Below are 21469 nucleotides of genomic sequence, written 5' to 3' on the forward strand. Positions count from 1 at the left end.
TGGGTGCAGAGTGGGGCACCGGGAGACATCTGAAACAGTTCAACTCTAAATTGATTGTCTTTGTCAAGAGCCTTCTGTTCGGCATCCCCTGTCTCATTCTGTTCCATTATTTATCCAGCAGGAAAAACACATCCCTTTTTTTTTTTTTTTTTACTGAATAGGGTTGTAATGCTATTTTGAAACCCATTATTTTTCTTAATTATTCCTTTTCCTTCTGGTTCCTTCTCCCAGCCTCTATCTTCTAAGGATGGTGTCTTGAAAGAAAACAGTCAAATAAACTGAATTCCCCAGCAAATTTCCATCTCACGAAGGCATTGTGTTGAGTGAAATAGGTCAGGCCCAGAAAAACAAATACCATGTGGTCTCACCTACATAGGGAAGCCAAAAAGTGGACCTTGTAGAGGTAGAGAAGTGGAATCGTGGCTTCCAGAGGCAGGAGGGGGCAGACAGGGGACAGAGACAGGATGGCTAAGGGGAGCAGGATTGCAGATTGGATATTTGTGGCACCGTAGGGTAACCATGGTTGACAATTAATTGCATATTTCATTATTGCTGGTGGAGAAGATTTTTAATATTCCCAACACAAAGAAAGGATAAAGGTTGGGAAGACTGATATACCACTTTTCCTCAGCTGATTATTACATATTGTAGATATAGCTTGAAATATCACAGTGTGTCCCATAAGTAGGCACGATTATATGTCGATGAAAAATTTAAAAAAATAAATAAATAAAGGAGCCACGGTCTCATCAGAGTGTTATATGCCAGCAGACAAGACCTGTGACACTTAGCACTCATTTGTAGTCTGCTTTTCAAATAGAGAAAGACACTCAGCCTAATAGCTAAGAGGCTTTGAAATGTTCTCACTAACAAGAGAATTCCTCTGTTCCCACGCCTACATTTCTGGGAGCCTGGCTATCTTCCTTCTCTAACCCAGGGAGAATTTTCATTAACCCTCCACACTGAGGACTTTCCAAATATAAAAGACATTGTTAGCTATAATTTCTTCCTGCTAAATTAACTCAAGCATCATTTACGAAGCACATGCTGTGTGTTGAGTACTATTTGGAGTCACACACACATTAAAAAAAAAAACAAAAAACCGAGAGCATCTCAGTTCCTGGGCTCTGGGGGTTGGTACACGGGGAAGGAGAGAATAAGGAATGCACAGCAGGTTTTGCTAAATGCTGCACATGGGGTTTGTAATGGCGCCATATAAGCTACTGAGATTAAGTAATTTGCCAACAGTCACACAGCTTTGGGGGAACCCTGAGGTTCCAACACAGGCTGTCCTCCTTTGGAGTCTATGATCTTAGCAGGTATTTGTATCAGGTGTCCAGGTGGATGGGTCTTGCCAAGAACCCAGCACCCTGAGAATTCTGGCAGCCTTGCTCCATGGCGCTGGGGTGTCTTATAATAGGGGATAGACATCTGTCCTTGGTAACAATGACTCTGACCATTGACAAGTACCAGATAGAATTCACAGTATATCTCCAGCGGCACAAATAAATTTCTGCTTTGCCCGAGGGCGAACCGTAAAGGAAATCTGAAGCAACTATAGATTACAGCTCACAAACAGGACAATAATTCCCAACTATCATGGTTAAGAAAACAACATAACAGCAACCATCGATCACTCTGAACTACCCCCACGACCAGATCAGCTGCAAGGACGTGGGATTCTTAACACACTAACTGTGGTGCAAAGCAGTTCGAGCAGAGCATGAAGAGCACAGCTTGACCCCATTCCAGTTTGGAGATTTGGAAAATAAATCACCTAAAGACCTCTCCTCTCCCCATCTGACTGACATCTGTGCTTTGCCTACCACTGATTTTTGTCTGAGAAGCAAATCCTCCCTCTCTCCAATGTGGTTTGGGTATAGCTGACTCCAGTCCTGATACAAAAGGTGGACATGCTTACTATACCCCCAAAACATGATATAACCTTATTCACATTATTGCTTTGAGATCAGCCACCGAGCTCAATCCGACTCTGCCGGGCCCATTGCAGGTCAGAACTGTTGAAAAAGGACAACTTCTCCTGTCTCCTTGCTGGGAGGGTGGGAGTCCACAGCTGCTGAGATCTGCACAGGGAGATTGGGTGGACACATAATTTAGTAACCAAGCTGGGACACTTTAAGAGTAAAGGGAGATGCTATAATAATTATGCTGGCCGATAGACCAAAAATCAGAACTTGGAAAAACTGGGGTGATTAGTCCTCCTGCCCATGACAAGCACTTACAGCAGGAAAAGGAGAGCTCAGAACGAAAGGAAAACTTTATTTTGCATAGCCAACGGGAGGAAGCGACCCAAATACCCTTCCATGAGCGGATGGATAAACCATATTACATATGCAAACAATAGAATATTAGTCAATCTTTCAAAGTAAGGGAATTCTGACACACGGCTACACTATGGATAAACCTTGAGTGCATTAGGATACGTGAAATTAAAAGGATGAATATTTAAAACATTCTAAGTCTTTAGCCAGAACCTCTAAACTTTTCCAAACTCCTCCCCCAAACCAGTCCTAAAGGCATCTGAACCACAGGGTCAGGTCAGTCACAGCCAGGGCTCCCACTTCTGGTACCAATTTCTGTGCAGTTAGGTTTTCCTGGCTGTGACCGTGTCTGACAAGAACAACTCAGAAGAAGGAAGGTTTATTTTGGCTCACGGTTGCCGGGGTTCAGTCTGCGGTTGGCCAACTGCATTGCTGTGGTTCTGAGGTGAGGTGGGGTATCATGGTGGAAGGGCCTGGTGGCGGAGGGCTGCTCTGTCTGTGGTGGCCAGGAGGCAGAGAGAGAAAGGCGAGCAGGTTTCAGGGAAGAGGAACTCCTCCGGAGCCCACCTCCAGGGACGCCCTCCTCCAGCCATGCCTCACTTGTCTCTAGTTATATGGCCGATTAGGTGCCAGCTCTCACCATCCAATCATTCCTCTCTCTGAATATTCCAGCATTAACACACGACCCTCGGTGGATGCCTCATATTTAAACCATAACAAAACTCACAGAGACAGAAAAGAGAACGGTAGTTGCCAGGGTTGGGTCTAGGAGAGAACAGGGAGGTATACTTTAACAGCTATAGAATCTTAATTTTGGAAGGTTAAAGAATTCTGTGTGTCGACGGTGGTGACACGGTTGTACAATCGTGTGACTGAGCTTAATTCCATTGAGGTATACACCTAGAAAGGTTAAAAGGATGAATTTTGTTATGTATACTTTACCCTAACTTTAAAATCTTTCAAAGGTCATAGATATATATATATATTTTTGCTAATGAATACACGACATTTTAAGAGACTCAATCCCACTTTTTAAATAACCTGTCTACTTGGCAGTGATTTTTAGCATTTCAGAAAAGTTGCAAAGATAGTTCAGACAGTCCCTTGTACCCTATCACCCAGTCCCCACGATTGTCAACTACTTGTGTAACCATGCTACGCATGTCACAACTTAGACACTGACGTTGGGACATTACTATTAACTAAGCTCCACCCTTTCCTGGGATTTCACTCGATGTTCCTCCGATGCCTTTCCTGTGCCAGGATCCAATCTGGGAGAACACGGTGTGTGTTTAGTTATCCTGTCTCCATAGGGGTCTCTGGTCAATCACAGCTTCATGGTCTTTCCTTGTTTTTTAAGGTACTGAGAGTCTAGGGCACTCATCAGGCAGGAAGTGGAATGCCCCTCCTCATGGGTTTGCTGGATGTTTTCTTTAATGATTGAACTGGAGTTTCAGGCTTCAGAGACAACACTTACAGAAATGAAATGCCCTCCCATTGTGTGATGACAGGGAATGATTCATCAAAATGATTCATCGCTGGGGACATTAACCTTCATTACCTGACCAACATAGTGTTTGCCCGATTTCTCAACTATCAAGCTATTTTGGTTTTTCCCCTCTTTCATACTCTGTTCTTTGGAAGTAAGTCCATACTCAAAGGAGAGGGGGGTAATTCAACTCCACATCCTGGCTAAGGATAATTCGGAGCCGCTGGATCCACCTATACCTGAAGCTAAACACTCCCAGCCTCCTTGATTACATGAGTCAATACATTCTTTTATTGCTGTAACCAATTTGAGCTTCTGCCACTTACAAACAAAGGTCTCCTAACTCTTGTCTCCATTCCCATCCATCCGCCATGGAGAAGCCAACATGATTTTTTAAGGGACTCGATGATAAGTTCCCAGAACCACCACTAGGTCGTGACCTATTTGTACAACCTGCATGATGAACACCCCTGGGAGCTCTCAATCTGATGTAGCCCCGGAGGCTTCAACACCATCTCCCTCCCTGGAATAATATATATTCTGTTGACCCAACCCTGTCAGAACAGCAATCATTTAGACTGGTGTTTTAGTACCATTTAAAGAGCCTTAAATACCCAGCTTGTATTTATAGACATGATCTCTATCAAGGGGGAAAGAGGACCAGCACTTTGTCAACCTCGGTGACCCAAATCTGAAGTTAATGAACTTGCTGAGACTGTTAAGTTCAATCCCATGAGTCCGTGCAATTCACAGCAAGGAGAGGAGCCTTGAAACGTGAGAACACCCAGTTCCTTCCTTCCTCCCTCCAACCATTCATTCATTTGATCAAATATTCATTGAGTTTCTATTATGTGTCAGATACTCTGCCAGGCACAGGAAAGAGGAGGGAACAAGACAAAGTTCCCTCTTCTCTAGTGAATAAGCAGAAGATAAAGAAGTAAACAAGAAACAAGCCAGGTGGCTTCAGATAATAAATGCAGGGAGGAAAATAACAGAACTGGAAACAGAGTAGCTGATGAGGAATGGGAGGAGAAGCTTTGTGTGGGATTGTAAAGGGAGGATCTCCAAAATGCAGAAGGAGGGGAAGCCATCTCGAGGCCCCACCAGGGGAAGATCTTTCCAGGCAGAGGATCAGCAATTCAAAAGCCAGAAGGAAAGAAAGAGCTTCGTGTGCCCAAGTAACAAGAGAGGAGCTGGTGTGGCTGGAACGCAGGGCGTGGGAAAAGGAATAAAGAAGGATTGCACTGAGAAGTGAGCAAGGGTCAGACCGCGGAGGACCTTTGTAGCCATGGAAACGAGTCGTCCTAAGGAAGGGAATGGCAGGATCTGTGTTTCAGAGACTGTACTGGCTGCTTGGTAGAAAGCGGATTTCAAGGTGTCAGCGCGGAGACCAAAAGGACCAGCCAGCTGTCACTGCAGCCGGGGCCAGAGACGATGGTGGCTCCATCCAGAGCGGGCAGATTTTAGGTTCAGTTTGGATGAGAAGTGAGGAAAGAATGAGAAAGGACTCAGGTTTCGACCTTGATGACGACACCATGACCCGACTGGAACAGCCAGGGGAGGGGACGGCTGCTGTTCTGGACATGCTCTATTTGTGATGTCTGTTAATGAATAGTGGAGCAAGGGCAGGATCTGAGCGGGAGAGGTCGGCGGAGGAGGAGGAGGCCAGGGAGGTCTGAGAAGAGATGAAAACAGACCCAACAGGAGTCTCAGAGAGAGAGGAAGCAAATTCAACCAGGGAAGTGGAATCAGGCTTCTGGGGAGCATTAGATGTCTCTCTCTTTTTAAAATTTGTGGCCACCAAGATAAGGTGAAGCAGAGCAGCCCGGGTGGGCGATGTCCTCCTGTAACATTCAACTGCAGGGTACAGACTGATGGTCCGCTCCCACCAGTAATGAGCTTTCCTTCCACGTGAAGAAATAAAAAGAGAGTGGAGGAACGTTTTGAATCATGTCATCGTAGGATATGGAATCTGCACTGGGTAAGATGGTTGGATAAAAATTTAATAAGGTCAATGAACTACAGCAGCTGTATCCAACATGGTAGCCACTAGCTACGCGTGGCCATGGACCACTTGATAAGCGGCTGGTCTAAATTAAACTGTGTCAAGTGTACAGTACAGGTGGATTTCAAAGGCAGTCTGGAAAAAAAAATGTGTACAGTATCTCATTAATAATTTTTATATTGATGGCACGTGGACAATAATGTTTTAGTTCTATTGGATTAAATATATTGCTAAAATTAATTTTAATAGCTTATTTTACATTTCTTGATCTGTGTTTTGTTTTGTTTTGGTACCAGGGATTGAACCCGGAGTGCTCAGCCACTGAATCATAGCCCCAACCCTTTTTATTTTGAAATAGGTTGCTTAGGTCCTCACTAAGTTGCTGAGGCTGACCTTACACTTGCCAACCTTCTGCCTCAGCCTCCCCAGCTGCTGGGATTACAGGTGTGAGCCACCACTTCCAGCTTAATGTGACTTTTAAATGGCATATATATATATATGGCTTGCATATATTTCCATTGGGTGAGGGTGAACTAAAGGTCTCACTAAGTACGGATGTGGCTTGGAGCAAAGGTATTTAGTCAGAAAATGGGACACTTGAAATCCAGATCTCAGAGACTGAATAGTCACCAGCAGTTGTGAGGTCCAAGGTGTGGCGGTAGGACAGAGTGGTGAAGTAGTGGGGGAACAGATGGTGGCTGGGTGGGAAGGCCAAGGAACGAGGACGTCGATTTTGGCTGAGTTGTCTGTGAGCACTGAAAACACCCAGGATGATGAGACGGGTACAGTGGGCAGAACATAGCCACAGGAGGGCACCGGACTATCTAATGGTTGACGGGACAAAGGATGATCTCTCTGAGGAGCAGCTGAGGCCACAGCTCTTCTGTCCAATATGGCGGCCGTGGAGTGCTTGCAGGACGGCTGGTCCGAACTCAGGGGAACCTGAGGGCTTTACATGGAAGGTTTCTGGGATGTTTTAAGTAAAAGGAGGGGGAACATTTTGAAAGTGACAAGGAGAGCTCTGGGGTGCATTTGAGAAGACTGAACAAGAGGCGCAGGGCCACTGGGTTTAATCTAGGACAAGAGAATAAAAGACCATGTTTGGGAAAGACATTGAAAATATCAGGATGTTTGCTGGCTGCAGAATGGGAATTCCAGAGGCACCTAAGGAATGTTTGAGAAGAGAACTGAGGGGGACACAGGCATCAGTGCAATAAGGGATGCAGAGAGCTCCAGGCTCTGAGATTCGGGGTGGTGCCAGAGGCCCTAGAAGACCCAGACTTCTGGAGGTGAGCAATCAGACGTGTGTGGCACGAGGACACAGGTCCTGCTAGTCTTTTAGAGGCCAGTGAGAAAACAGCAGAAGCCAAAGTCCTGAACACTTAGTGCGACGTTTTGGAAGCAAGGTGACAGTCCCCTGGCACCTGCCATCCTCGTTGATCCCAAGAGTTAAAGTCACAGTAATTAATACTGACATTTTTTTTTTCAAAGAGAATACTTACGGTAATAAGAGGTACCAGAAATAATTAGAACTTGCAATGATGTTGCTGTTGTGAAGCGGGATACAGAAAAGGCTTTCATTTGACCAGATCAATGAGGAAAGATATTGGAAACAATGAGTGAGAAAGTCTGAGTGTGTCAGGAAAATGCTGCTGGTGGAGAGTTTAAGAATGCTTACCCAGGAAAAATTTGCTCACATAGAGATCTATTTTTTGTGCAGTGTTATTTTAATGATATACGGAGATTGGTTGATGCTCTGGAAGGACAGTGGAGGGATCGACAGTCGTTAACTAGTTAACGAGGCCACCAACAGGAATTAATTAAAGGGGAATCTGTGTTATTGGTATTACATATTTCTGTGATGTCATCATTTCTATAATGTGTATATATTGCTTTTGTAAACTGAAAATACGCATATAGAGAAGATATGCACTTCTGAAACAGGAAATATACATGTTTGTGTAAAATGTGCAACTACATATAAATCCTTTAAAAGGGTTAGGGGTTTCAGACATAATGCAGGAATTGACAAGTTTTTGTTTGTTTGTTCTTTGTTTTTTCGGGGGGGGTTACGAGGGATTGAACTCAGGAGGACTTCACCACTGAGCCACGTCTCCAGCCCTTTTAAGTTTCCAGCCCTTTTTATATTTTATTTTAAGACCGTGCCTTGCTAGACTGCTTAGAGCCTCGCTAAGTTGCTGAGGCTGGTTTTGAACTTGTGATCCTCCTGCCTCAGCCTCCTGAGTCGCTGGGATTCTAGGCGTGCGCCACCACACTCGGCTGACAGTTTTCATGGTAAAGGTCCCATGTGTTAGTCAGGGTTCTCTTGAGAAACAGAATCAACAGAATGTACACATAGTTATAAAAAGGGACTTACTAGATTGGCTTACACAGAGGCTGCCGAGTCCCGCAACCTGGAGAGTCAGGGAACCCAGTGGCCGCTCAGTCCAAGATCCTGGAAACCTCAGAAGAAGAGAGACCCATGACAAAGGCCCGGTCTGAGGCTGAAGGCCTGGAAACTCCTTGGAGAGCCTCAGGCCTGAGTCCATGGTCAAAGGCTGAAGAACCTGGAGTCTAATGTCTGTGGTCAGTGGCTGCAGCAAAAACCCAGGTGCTCAAGAACTGACTACACCTGAATGAGCTTCCTCCTGCTGCTGCTGTTTGTTCCCCTGGACCCCCAGACTACTGAATGGTGCCTTCCACGTTCAGCTCGCCTACCCACATGCCCATCAATCATCTCTCAAACGCCCTCACGGCACACCCAGACATGTGCTTTGCCAGTTTTCTAGGGTCTCTCAATGCACTCAAAACTGACAATCAAGATTAGCCATCACAGCAGGGCACGGTGGCGCATGCCTGTCATCCCAGCAGCTCGGGAGGCTGAGGCAGGAGGTTCGCAGGTTCAAAGCCAGCCTCAGCAAAAGCAAGGCGCTAAGCAACTCAGTGAGACCCTGTCTCTAAATAAAATACAAAATAGGGCTGGGGGTGTGGCTCCATAGTCAAGTGTCCCTGACGTCAATCCCCGGTACCCTCCCCCCCCCAAAAAAAAAACCCTCAAGATTAGCCATCACACCCAAGTAGTAAATATTTTAGGTTGTTTGGGCCATATAGCCTCTGTCACAATGACTCAACTCTGTCATCAAAACACGGACGCAGTCATAGTCGGTGTATAAATGAATGAGCATGGTTCCAACAAAATTCATTTGGATGAAAAAGACAGCAAGCCCGATTTAGCCCACAGGGCATGGCTTGTCGGCCACCTAAATAATAAATACACAGAGTGAAATAGCCAGTTGAAGGGAAATAACAAGACAAAAAGAACAGGCATCTCTCGCGTACGTTCAGTAAGAGTCATTCAGTGTGATCTCGGGTGCAGTTTGTGCCGTATGTTTTAAATTTTCCAGAGAATTAAAACAATGAAAAGCAAAGCAGAAACAACAATTTCAGACAGACATCCTAGACTGTCTGGCCATCTACATTATCCATAAAACTGACCTTGGAGCTCTTTTGAGGTCAAGGCAAAGAGGGAATCAGAGTTTCCCAACATCCCATCCATTAGTTGAATGTCAAGAGAATCTTATTTTTCCCTCTGGGTCTTTATTCAGGGTGGGGTGATCAACTCACCTCTCTTTTCCTGGGACTTTCCCAATTTTACATTGGAAGTCTCTTGTTGGGGGGAAACCCTTCCAGTCTTAGTTTTAACTCCAAGTCCTGGGTTCCAAGAACTCTCTCAGCCCTGGGAAAATTAAAACCGTCTGTCACCCCAACCAATTAAGGAACACTGAGCAATGCAAGGGATGAGTCCTCAATAATAGTGCTTATTTGGTTTGGGGGAGGGGTTGGTATCTTGCAGCGCTAGGGATTGAATCAAGGACTTTACACATGCTTGGTAAGTGCTCTCCCACCCTGGTGCACTCCCAGTCCTCAATAACAATGTCTATAAAAAGCACAGAGTTATTTTGCATGTCCTTTGCTTACGTGAACCCAAAATGATGACCAATGTACCATCTGTCCAATGTTCAAATATTTATTGAAGGCCTACCTTGTACTAAGAACTGTAGATACTAAGGTAAATACAATATTTACTTTTCCTATCCAGAGTCGAGAACCCAACACTCCCTGTTACTCCTTCCTTGGCACCGTGGGTCAGGGACAGGCACCGTTTGTCAATACACCTGTCCTGTTCTTTTGTTCGAATGTAGACAGTTTCATTTATTCATGTGAAGTCGGTATTCCCACTGAGTTAGTTACCCCCTGGTTTTGTCAATACGCTAAGTAGTCTCCTGGTGACCCACGGGGTTCAAAGACAAGTCCCGATTCTTAGGGGGCCCAGTACTCTCTATAAACAAGCTGGCAGGGACTTGAGTTGTAACGTCACCTGGGAGATGGTGTCCCCAATCCTCATATAGTTTCTACCAACCCTGTGTCATTCCGTGCCCTGTCATGCTCAGCCGACATTCTATATCCTGGTTCCTTCCCATGAACCCCACATTGCTCTTTGGGGGACACTCACCATCTTTATTTAATCAGCTATCTCACTAGACCATCAATTCCACATGAGCTGTTCTGTCTCCTGCCAGATACAAGGCCCCTGCAACCATAGGTTCTCAATAAATGCTGCTGGATGCGCGTAGAAAGTGTCCATCCTTCATCCAAGACTCATCCATCCTCCTGATGCTTACTCACCCTTCCTCCAAGTGTCCTTGACATTGTGAGGGTCTTCCCCCAAACTGGCATCAAGAGATCACTTTTATTTCCCCCCAGGGAAGGGGAAGCTTAAGTATGCTAAGATAAAAGGGGTTGTTAGACATGGCAGGCAGAATTCTAAGCTGATTTTCTGCTCAAATCCCTAGGACTCCGAATATGATGTCATGCCATGTGTTACCTTGGGTGGCAAAAGGGATTTTGCAGCTGTGACTCCCGTTGCTTATCAATTGACTCTGAGTCGAGTGAAGGGGAGGGTATCCTATGGGCCCCACAGAATCACATGAACCCTTTAAAAGCTGAGCATTTTCTCAAGTTAGTGGCAGAAACATAAGTTAGAGAGAGTCAAAGGATGAATAAGATGGAGGACACCATTACTGACTTTGCATATGGAGAGGCCACGTATGAGGACTGGAGAGTGACATCCTGGAAGTGACAGGTGGCCCAGCTGGGGAACAGCATCCTGGAGGTGGGAGGGACCTCAGTCCTACACCCACAAGCACCTAAATTTCTCCCAACCACAAGAACAATCTTGGATGCAAATTCTTCCCCAAAGCCTTCAGATAAGAGCCCAGCCCGGCTGATGCCTTGATTTCAGCCTTATGAGACCCCAAGTAGAGAATCTAGCCATGCCCACCCCAAATTGCCCATCTACAGAACTGCAAGATAATAAGCAGGTGCCATTTTGCGCTAAGCTTCTGGTAACTTGTTACACAGTCATCGAAAACTAATCGCACAGCTTGTCACCGCCGGGCTCTGCTTAACAGACAAGGAGATACAGGATGACCACGGGGTGGAAAATGGCCCCCACCCGGAGATCAACAACCGGTCAGCACAGGCCAGGCATGTTTGTTCCAGAACTGCTGCCCATTTGTTGTGTGCGCCCACGTCCCCGAGGCTGGTCAATGTTCCTTTTGAAGCCCGCTCCCCGGGAGGCAGCCCGGGTACCAATGTGCAGCCATGTCTGCGGGGAGAGGACTTGGAAGGAAATGCATCGAAATGGACAGCACTGGGGGACAGGGGACACAGTCTAAGACGGGGACTGCTGAGGTCTGTGACAGTTTAAGAGGATCCTGGGTCCCAGGAGTGTCCCAGGAGCTTTGCTAACTCCCAGGGCTCTGCGGTGCTGAGCACGCCACAGGGTGGTTATGTAAAGGAAACGTCCCCAGGCCTCACCGGCCTCGGGGCACGAATGAGGTGGCGTCAGCATTTATGCCTGTCACTCGCTTGCTCAGACCCCCGTTGACTGCATTAGTTAGGGCGCAGGATGAGTTGCTGAAACAGCCGCACGCACTTTGCAGTCTGAGCAGAATAAAAGTGTATTTCTCTCTCATGTAACATCCCAGGGGTGGATGGTGGACCTGCCTCAGTTATGGGGATGGATGGCAATCCCCCTCCCCCCCACTGAACTGCTAAGCTGGCCTGTGCCCTGGAGGGACACCCATTGGCTACACGGGGAGGCAACTGTGCTCCACAATGTCACTCGGGGTCCCAGGGTCCTTTGACCTTGTTGCTCCACATTGCATTGAGATGCTGCTCTCACCCACAGCCCGTGCACCACCACCACCCAGTCCACGGCCAACCCCCAGAGAGGGGCATCAGAGGAAGTAAAACCAAACCATTTCCTTTAAGTGGTGACCCTTCACTTCCGCTCACATTCCATTGGCAACAAGACGACCACACCAGTTGCAAGGGAAGCGGGAAGTGTAATTGCCACTGGATACTCAGCCTTCCGGAGTCCTAGGACAATAAGGAGTCTCTGCCATGGCACCACCTCAAGTTTTGCTGGGAGTCTATGGGAGATGTGTCATAGGCGCTTGGACACCACCCGGGGACCCCAGGCCCCTGCGCACCAGCCATGTATGCTGTGGCAGCCTCAGCAGACAGAGCACTGCCCTGGCCAGAGGCTGTGCTCCGGGGCTCCGCATCGTGACTGTCTTAGTTGGGATCCCTCAATGCAGAGCTGGAGGCAAAACTCGGGTGCCTGTATGGTATTTGAAAAGTGATGTCAAAATGTAGGAATTGTCAGGTCGGTCGGTGACTTAGGAACAAAGCACCAAGCAGCCCGCGTAGGCAAAAGAAACACCAATCAGGCACCAATGGAACCGCCTGTCAATCAGCAGGATCTCCCGGCCAATCCTGGATCTTAGCCAGCTCCCTCTGACCAACCCCAGTAGGACAAGGGACTCTAAAAACCCCTTTTCCTGTCCCAAGGGCTCCCTGCATGCCCTAAGCCCATAAAAATTCCAGTCCAGTCCAGCCCCAGAGCACTTCTCAGACCCTCTTCTCACGCTCCTGGTCTAAGGGTTTCTCCTGGGAGTGGAGTCTCAATAAAGCCTCGTTCAGCGGCCTTTTAAAATCTGCCTCCTTTTGGTCACCGTTGCCTGACCTTACAGGAGTGAAAAAAGAAAAGAGAAGAAGAGGGAAGGAGGCAAAGTCAATACATTGTGGGTTATTGACCTGCCTTGGTCCATTTTCTCTTGTTATAACAAAATACCGGAGACCAAGTAACTATAAGGAAAAAAAGGTTTATTGAGCTCATGCTTCTAAAGGCTGGCAAGCCCACGAGCTTGGTGCCAGCATCTGGTAAGGGTCTTCCTGCAGCAGCATAATGTGCAGAGGGCATCACACGGTGAGACAGAGCAAGCCCGGCCACTAATGCCACCACGGGGTCCCCACTCTCAGGATCTGAACCAACCTAATTACCTCCCTAAGTCCCCGGCAAATGCCATTGACATGTAACTTTTGGGGATTCCTTTTCTAACATGTGAACCTTTGGAGGACACCTTGTGTGCATGAGGACCCCTCACCAGGGCTGCTGTGAGGTCTGACAACGGCTGAGGGGTTGGGGTGTGAGGTACCGAAACCAATACCAACCCTCAAGTTCAAGAGAGGGGCTGGGCAAGGAAGCGCCCGCCTGTCATCCCAGCGGCTCAGGAGGCTGAGGCAGGAGAATCGTGAGTTCAAAGCCAGCCTCGGCCACTTAGAGAGGCTAGAAGTAACTTAGCAAAACCCTGTCTCCAGGAAGGGCTGAGGATGTGGCTCAGTGGTTAAGCACCCGAGGGTTCAATCCCTGGCACCTGAGACCAAGTAATTATTAAGGAATAGAGGTTTCTTTAGCTCATGATTCTGAAGGCTGAGAAATCCAAAAGCATGGATATAGAGATACAGAAATGAAACACGCGTTACTAAAAACACAAAGGATATACTTCTGTCCCTCAGGTTCACACCCCCTCAGTCCATGGGGCTGGCCTGAGGACACAGTGTCCTCTCTGCTCTGATCCTGGAGATGAATCCTTAAAATGTCCTTATCGCAGTCCCCTGTCTGCATGCCACTCACTCCTCCAAATAATGCCCCGGAGTCCCGGGCTTCGGTATCCAACCTTAGATTAGGCACATCCCTGAATACCCCCCAAAAGTTACCCATTAACGTGTCTGTCCTGTGGAGATTAGATTAATTAATCAAGAAGCATTGTTTGGTTCTCAATGAACTTTAGCTATTATTATTATTATTATTATTATTATTATTATTATTATTAGCGTGTGGGCTTATGAACAAAGGCCGGCCACCAAGAACAGGCTGTACGTGAAACCAAAGCTACCATTGGGGGTTGGGGGCGTGGCCGGAGGTAGAGTCCATGCTTAGCACACACGAAGGCCCTCGGTTCAATCCCCAGCACCCAGAAAAAAAGAAAGGAGGACAAACAGCTCATATTATTTTAGTCTGAGATTTGAGATTCCATAGTTATTAAAGAGTGGGGCCAAGATTTGAACCCAGGCGTCCTGATCCCAGGTCTAGGGTCTGAGCCAACATGGCCTGCCCCCTCTCCTGGGGCACTCACAGGGGACATTCATTATTTCATAATGTGACACCCCAGGATGATTGCTCAGGGGCCAGAAGGGTCACTGTTGGAATTCTCCACCAAAGCAGGCCCTCCGGGACAGCCTCTCTCTCTGTCCTCCACCCTGAACAAGGCAGACCCGGCACAGAAGAGACCATCTCTGCACTTCCCACTGCCAAGCCCTGAGAGCACCCCAACAGATGGAGAGGGCTGGGCGGCGGGGAGGAGGTCGGGGCCTCAGAGAACACTGAATAATGGCCCGGGGGTTTCAGGGCAGTGGAAGGAGTGATTTCAGCCTCGTTAGCTTTTTAGGACACTGCAAAGGAATTGGAATGAGTGGGGTGGGCAGGTGCGGGGAGCAGCCGCTGGGTCTGCATGGCCACCCGACCACCTGCAAAGGGGGAGAGCAGAGAAGGGAGCTCGTTAACTGTCCCCGGATCATTGACTCAGGGTCCCCAGGGGCACAATCACTGAGTTTGGACTTTTTCATTTTGTTAGGTCTCTGTTGGGGGGTCCCCAGGGGCCTCCAGCCCGGCCCCGGGCTCTCATCTAAGGCAGGCGGTGGTATAAGCAACCCCTCCAGAGAGAAGGATCTAGTAACCGTTGTTTGGAAGAATAACCAAGTGGCTGCTGATGGGATGCACTCTCTGCTCAGGTGGGGAAACTGAGGCTGGGGCTCAGAGAGTTTAATTAACTCGCCCAGTTTGCAAGCGGCAGAGGCAGAGACCCAAGCAAGCCTGTCTGGATGCCCCAGTCCATAGTCTTGACCATGACACTGTAGGACCGAGGACAAGCTTCTCCGGGGCAGTGAGGGCATCCAGGAGTGTTCTGAGCGGGACCGAGGGGCAGGCAGAAGGGGGTGAGGCTGGAGGAAACCCTGCCAGAGAGCAGGGGTTGTTCAACCATCCATCGTTTGGAAATTGTCTTCATCTGTATTGATCTAGAACCTTCTATTTGTCAGGCCCTGGAGGTGGAGGGACAAATGGAAGAAACTGAGTCCCAACGTCCGTGGAGAAAGGAGTATTAACACCAGTGCCCAAGGATCTCGGAAGGAAATAGAGGAGGCTGCATACGTGGCGGTGACCCAGGCTGCGGAGCAGTCAGGGAAGGACATTTTCCTGGAGCCAGGGTGGTCACCAGACAAAGCAAGGGAACAGCAAAATCCCTAAGCAAGGACTTGATACCTTCAAGACCTGGAAGAACCAGAGAGTCCAGTGTACGGAGGGAGGTGAGGGGCCATGATGAGCGAACGTCACAAAGGTGACCCCCGGCCCCAAGGCTGAGTGAGACGTCCCTTCTCTGCGTCTCATATTTAGCAAGTTCTCGAGTTCCTGGTCTGGTGGGCACCAGTCTCTGAGCTTCAGATGCCTGGCACGGGTCCAGGCACAGAGCAAACTGATGCTCACTTGACAGATCTGACGTGAGCCCCCAGGAGAACGTGGCAACTGTGAGCAGAGTCTGGGTGACAGCCCCTGTGGCCTCCCAACCGTGGGGCACAAGTTAATTCGGCTGTCAACAATGAGATAAGAGCTTACCTCTGGGTTATGAGGGGAACGCAAGGCTTCTCCCTGAGGGCTGGGGGCCACCTCATGGCTGCGCCAGAGTCAGGCAAAATTCTGTCCCCTCTTCCTCGAGGGCCATGCGGCTTTCTTGCTTGCCCCTTTCAGGACTTAAATCTGACCTTAGGGCTGGGCACAGTGGCACATGCCTGTGCTGTAATCCCAGTGGCTCTGTGCTGCAGTCCGGCTGCAGCAAAATAACCGGGGGGTGACGAACAACTTGTGTACGTTGATACAGCAGGAGTGGGAGCCGTTTATTGTAGGACAGGAGCGATATTTATACATTCCACACAGCTTATCTAATTAACATAAAATAGATACAGCAGTCAACCAATCAGGAATCTCCACACTTAATGGCTCGCTGGCTCCACCTCACAAACCACTCCCCCTGGCAAAATGCCAGGCGCCATCCAGACTTGTTTACAGACCTTAACAGCTCTGGAGGCTGAGGCAGGAGGATCTTGAGTTCAAAGCCAGCCTCAGCAAAAGCGAGACTATAGGCAACTCAGTGAGACCCTGTCTCTAAGTAAAATACAAAATAGGGCTGGGGATGGGGCTTAGTGATTGCATGCCCCTGAGCACAATCCTTAGTATAAAAAAAAAAAAAAAAAAACTTCTGACCTTCTGGAAAGTCCTCCCTGATCACTCAGCCCCGGGAACTTCTATGCCCATTCCCCGCAGAGCCCTTATCTCTCTTACCATGCCATGCAGCTTGCATATCTTCTCTGTTTATTCCCTGTTTCCCCATCACCTGAATGTGAGCTCCACAGAGGCAAAGGGGTTTGCTTATTTGTTAGCTGCTGTGCTCAATAAACCTTTGTTGCATGTTTATTGAATGAATAAAGGATACCAGAGCCAGACGACTCGGGAGGCTGAACAAGGATCATCATGGGGCATGAGCCAACACAGCAGCATCCCTAGAATAAGACTGTTTCTGTTTCAATAAACATATTCATTCAACATTTCCTAATTTGCACCTCCAGAAGAAAGCCATCTCAACGTGTAGACTTGTGTTTTACTCTTTCCTATTGTTTTTATTTGGAATTCCTGTTGACAGGTCTGGGAACACCCTAATCTCTCAATGCTTTTGCAGCCTCAGGTCCCAGCCTTCAACACTGCAGACAGCAGCCTTGTCTAGGAAACAGAGCCATCTAGTGAAAACCTCAACATCCACCGCCTATATATTGTTAAAGCTTTCTTCTAACATTTAGAGTGTGAATCAGTTCATCTCAACCTTTCATGTGAATATGGTTTGCCACGTGAAGGTGTGGCTTGGTAACCGTGCAGATTCCTGGACTCAGTAACTCAGGGTAGTGTCTAGACCATAGATCCAGGCCCCCGCCCCAGGTATGAAGGATCCATTCAGTGCTGGTCTCCATTCTTAAGGTCAGACCTTAGCGGAGGGACCCAAGCACCACATGGTTCGTGAAAAGCACACAGCCTTCCAAAATGATGAGCAGGTCTTAAAAAATCCTGAAATGATGAAGAGTTCAGAGTGAGAAAATGGGGACCCTCCTATCCCCAGGAAAAACAGCGCATCGATTTGTCTTTGATCTCCTGATTGCATGCATTCCTTCCCCACCCCCTTGTCCTGTCTAGTCACATGACATGGCTACTTATAATACTTTGGGGAGACTAAAAACTGGAAGATTGCTTAGAGTCGCCAGGGAGAAGGGTTTCCTGTGCTTTATAAATTTCAAGGCAAACGCATCCCCTTTGAGAAAAGATGAAGGCAAGTAATTGGGCACTTGGAAATTGTTTGCTCCTTTGGGTTCGCCACCAGCCAGTTGTGTTTGTGACATCTTGGAAACTTTTCCAGAACCCCAACAAACCCAGTCTACCAAAAAAAAAGGGGGGGGGGGTGCTATCCAAGTCACCAGCCCACATCTGAGCACTTTTGCTCCTGAGACATTCACATCTGTTATCTCCTTGTCTCTTCCCTGCAGGACCCGGGTCCCAGAGCCTCTAGTGGTCTGCCCAAGGCCCCTGGGCACAATGTGGCAGAGTGCATGGCAGCTCAGAGCAAGCCTGGGTGGCATTTCAGTGAACAACCTCAGCTCCATGGGAGAGGGCTGGCAGTCGGACTGAGGCCCAGGCTTAGAGGGCAGGGGTCCCAACCTCGTATCCACCGAGCCCAGGCAGGCAACAGCTGTGACTGAAGTGGTCCAGTCACTGTGGGGAGCTGAATGATGCATGTCCCTCTAACCCGGGACCACCTCTACTCAGCCTGTTACAGTTTCCTCCAAGTTTTTTTAAGACAACCTGGAAGTCTAGATTTTCAAAGATGTCAATGGATTTCATTTTTTAAAAAAACTGTGCAAGCCAAAGAAAACACATTCATGACTCATCACTTTGTAATTTCCTCCGTGGAGAAACCGGAAGCGCAGGCAATAGCTATAGTAGGAATCTGAGATGGGAGGCAGGATGGAAGCACCGTCCTATGACCCAGAGGGGACAGCTCAGGACCTGGATACAGGACACCTTGATCATGTGGGGGAGACTCCACACAAGAGTAGCCTGGGTCTCTGGGATCCTGAAAATCAGCCTGCCAGAAGGTGTCCCCCACCACTGTATTTCATGAAATTGGGCTCACTTCCTCCGTTCTGGCTTGGTCTGTCTTGGGACAGGGCTGGGCTGGTGGAGGAGAATTCCGTCCAGCCTCCATGGGGACAGGAGCATGGGAACAGCGCCTTCCCAGCTCCATGCCCTTCACCTAAGGTAAGCTTTTCTTCAGAGACCCAATTCCCCACCCCCTCTCTATGCACTTAGAGTAGAAGTGACCTTGGAGAGTCCACTCTCCTATCTTCTCCCTTCCTCCTCAGCCATTGGTTCAAAGCTGAGCACATGACTCAGGCCCAGCCAATCAACAAATAGCATCCTGCCAGGGGCCATCAAAAAAATCCCAGATCGAATCTCATGGATCTAGGGGCTGGGATTGTGGCTCAGCCGTAGAGCGCTCGCCTAGTACCAGTGAGAACCTGGGTTCAGTCCTCAGCACCACATGAAAATATATAAATACAATAAAGGTAGTGTGTCCAGCTACAACTAAAACATAAATATTAAAAAAATAAATCTCATGGCTCTGGCTTGTGTTAAGTGCCCATCGCTGAATTAATCACTATGGCCTGGAGCATATGAATCCTGGTTGGACAGACCTGATCTGTGGCCACCCCCAGATCTATGGCCACCCCCAGATCAGGGGGAGGTCAGTCTCACCTGAATAGAGAGAGTGGTAGGGAATAGCTTCCTGACTTAGGAGCTCATGTTCTATTTACCTTGTAAATGTCAGAGCATACAAATACTTCATCAAGACAGAGAATAAAAACAGCCTTTGACCATCGCCTCGTGGATGAACGCGTACACACACCAGGGCTCAATTTCTGGCGATTCCACTCCGTGGTTTTCTGACCTTGGAAAAGTTATTTACCATTCTGTGCCTCCATTTGCCGATAGCATCCAATCCGTACCCAGTGAAGCTGTGGAAGAGATTTGAAGAGCTTAGGACCTGAATAAGGGATGTCGTCTTTATCTGAGATTCTGAGATCCACTCTTTGGCCACTCTCCCATGCCATGTTTGAGGTGGGAGTCAAGTGCAAGCTGCCTGACTGAGTCCAAGCTGTTGGGTAGGCTGGACCCCAAAGTCCATGCTGCACGGAGGAACACATAGCATTGGGGTGTGCACAAGGTGAGCCTCCTTGGTAAGATCAACAATAGGGGTCCCTGTACAGGGTAAGTGCATCTTTTGGTGCTTTCCCACATTAACCCTCACCAAGCCTTGTGCTTTCTTCCCCCTCAACCTGCCCAGCATCTCCCAGAACCCAGCCCTGACCCTTCTGTGAAAGGACTTAGTGGAGAGATTTGGTCATCTGAGGATCTGGTCAGCTAAATTAGAAATGCAAACCACCAGGCTCCCCTAGTGTGGTTCATTGGGGAGGGGGATGTCAAATCCCAGGCAGCAGATGAGGACACTGGTGGTTAGGTGACTTGTCCCATGTCCCACAACCCGTGTCAGAACTCAGGTGAGAATCTGTATTCCCAGAGTCCTGATCTAAACTATTTTGGAGGTGGGTTGACAACTTCAGTGGAAAATCGTCTCCAAGGTGTAGACCCCAAGGTAAAACGGGTCTACAGATGGGGACTGGCTAATTTTTAGCCCAGAGAAGACACTCCTTGCTCTGATTTCTCTTTTCTCGATCTTCAGACACACCATCTTGCCATGGTGGGGAACTGGCACTTGGAGATTTCTGTTTCAGTGGTCCTCTCAGAACTAAAGAGTCTTTCTCTTTCTCAGCATCCATGATATTTTCCTCTAAAAGGACTCTGGCCCTGCATGGCTCACAGACCTTCTGGATGACCCCCTCCATCTTGTGGGGCAGGTGGGCATGGCACTCAGCATTCACAGGTCCACCCTGAGTGTGGGTGAGAGCGTGGACTTGCCATCTCAGGTCACTAGAGCCATGAGGAGAGGGGGAGGGCAAATTCAGGAAGCAAAGGTCCCAACAGCATGGAGCAGAGGTGATGAGCTCAAGACTTTGAAGTCCAATCGCCCAGCATGTGACCTTGGGCAAGTACCTTGACCTTTCTTTATCCACTTCCCTAATCACCATTCAAAAGAATCTTTTTAAGATAATTATAGTTTCACATGAAGTTTTAAGAAAACAAGAGATCACAAATTGCTTTACCCTGGGCTGGGGATGTGGCTCAAGCGGTAGCGCGCTCGCCTGGCATGCGTGCGGCCCGGGTTCGATCCTCAGCACCACATACAAACAACGATGTCGTGCCCGCCGAAAACTAAAAAATTAAAATATTAAAATTCTCTCTCTCTCCTCTCTCTATCTTTAAAAAAAATTGCTTTACCCCATTTTCCCCGACAATAACTTTAACCTTGCATAAATATGGTACAATTCAATACAAAAAGGGAATCGACATGGATATAATCCACCAGCTTTATTTGATTTTATCAGTTTTACGTGTATTGAGGTGTGTGTGTGTGTGTGTGGTTTTTATTCAAATCTTTGATATGCATAGGTTTATGTGGCCACCACCACAATCCAGATCCATCACCACCACCAGTACTATGGTAGCCACAGCCAGTGTCCTCTGTTCTCCAATCTGCAGCCACCATATGGAGTCTCCCTCCATGTCTATAATTATGTTATTTCAAGAATCTATCTAAATAGAATCACGTATCGAGTAACCTTTGGGGATTGGCTTTTATTCCACTCCGTCTAATTCCCTTGAGATCCATCTAAATGTTTGCATGGATCTGTAGCTTGTTCCTTTTTATTGCCGACCAGGAATTCAGAGTGTAGATGCTTCACAGTTTGCATAACCACCCCCGCCCCCGTGGAAGGACATTTGGACTATTTCCAATTATTGGCTGCTAGGTAGAAAGCTTCCATGAACACTCATTGTGCCAGGTTTTGTATGAACAAAAGTTTTCATTTCTCTGGGACAAAGACCCAAGAGTACACTTGCTGGGTTGTATGGTAAGCACGTGTTTAATTCTATAAGAAACTGGGGTCCATTTTTGAGAGTGCCTGTATCACTCTCCATTGCCACCAACAATGACTGAACCATCCTAGTCC

General features: G+C 47.9%; 1 long non-coding RNA gene across 1 annotated transcript; it reads left to right on the forward strand.

Moving 5' to 3' along the window:
- Positions 1–4860: 4860 nt before the first annotated feature.
- LOC131424544 (uncharacterized) lies at positions 4861–16744 on the forward strand. Its single transcript, XR_009227791.1, has 2 exons — positions 4861–5752; positions 15284–16744. It is a non-coding gene; the product is annotated as an uncharacterized LOC131424544 (long non-coding RNA).
- Positions 16745–21469: the final 4725 nt, after the last annotated feature.

Source organism: Marmota monax, unplaced genomic scaffold, assembly GCF_021218885.2.
Source record: "Marmota monax isolate L192 unplaced genomic scaffold, Marmota_monax_Labrador192_F-V1.1 WCK01_AAM20220418_F8-fsc00086, whole genome shotgun sequence".
Lineage (NCBI taxonomy): Eukaryota > Metazoa > Chordata > Mammalia > Rodentia > Sciuridae > Marmota > Marmota monax.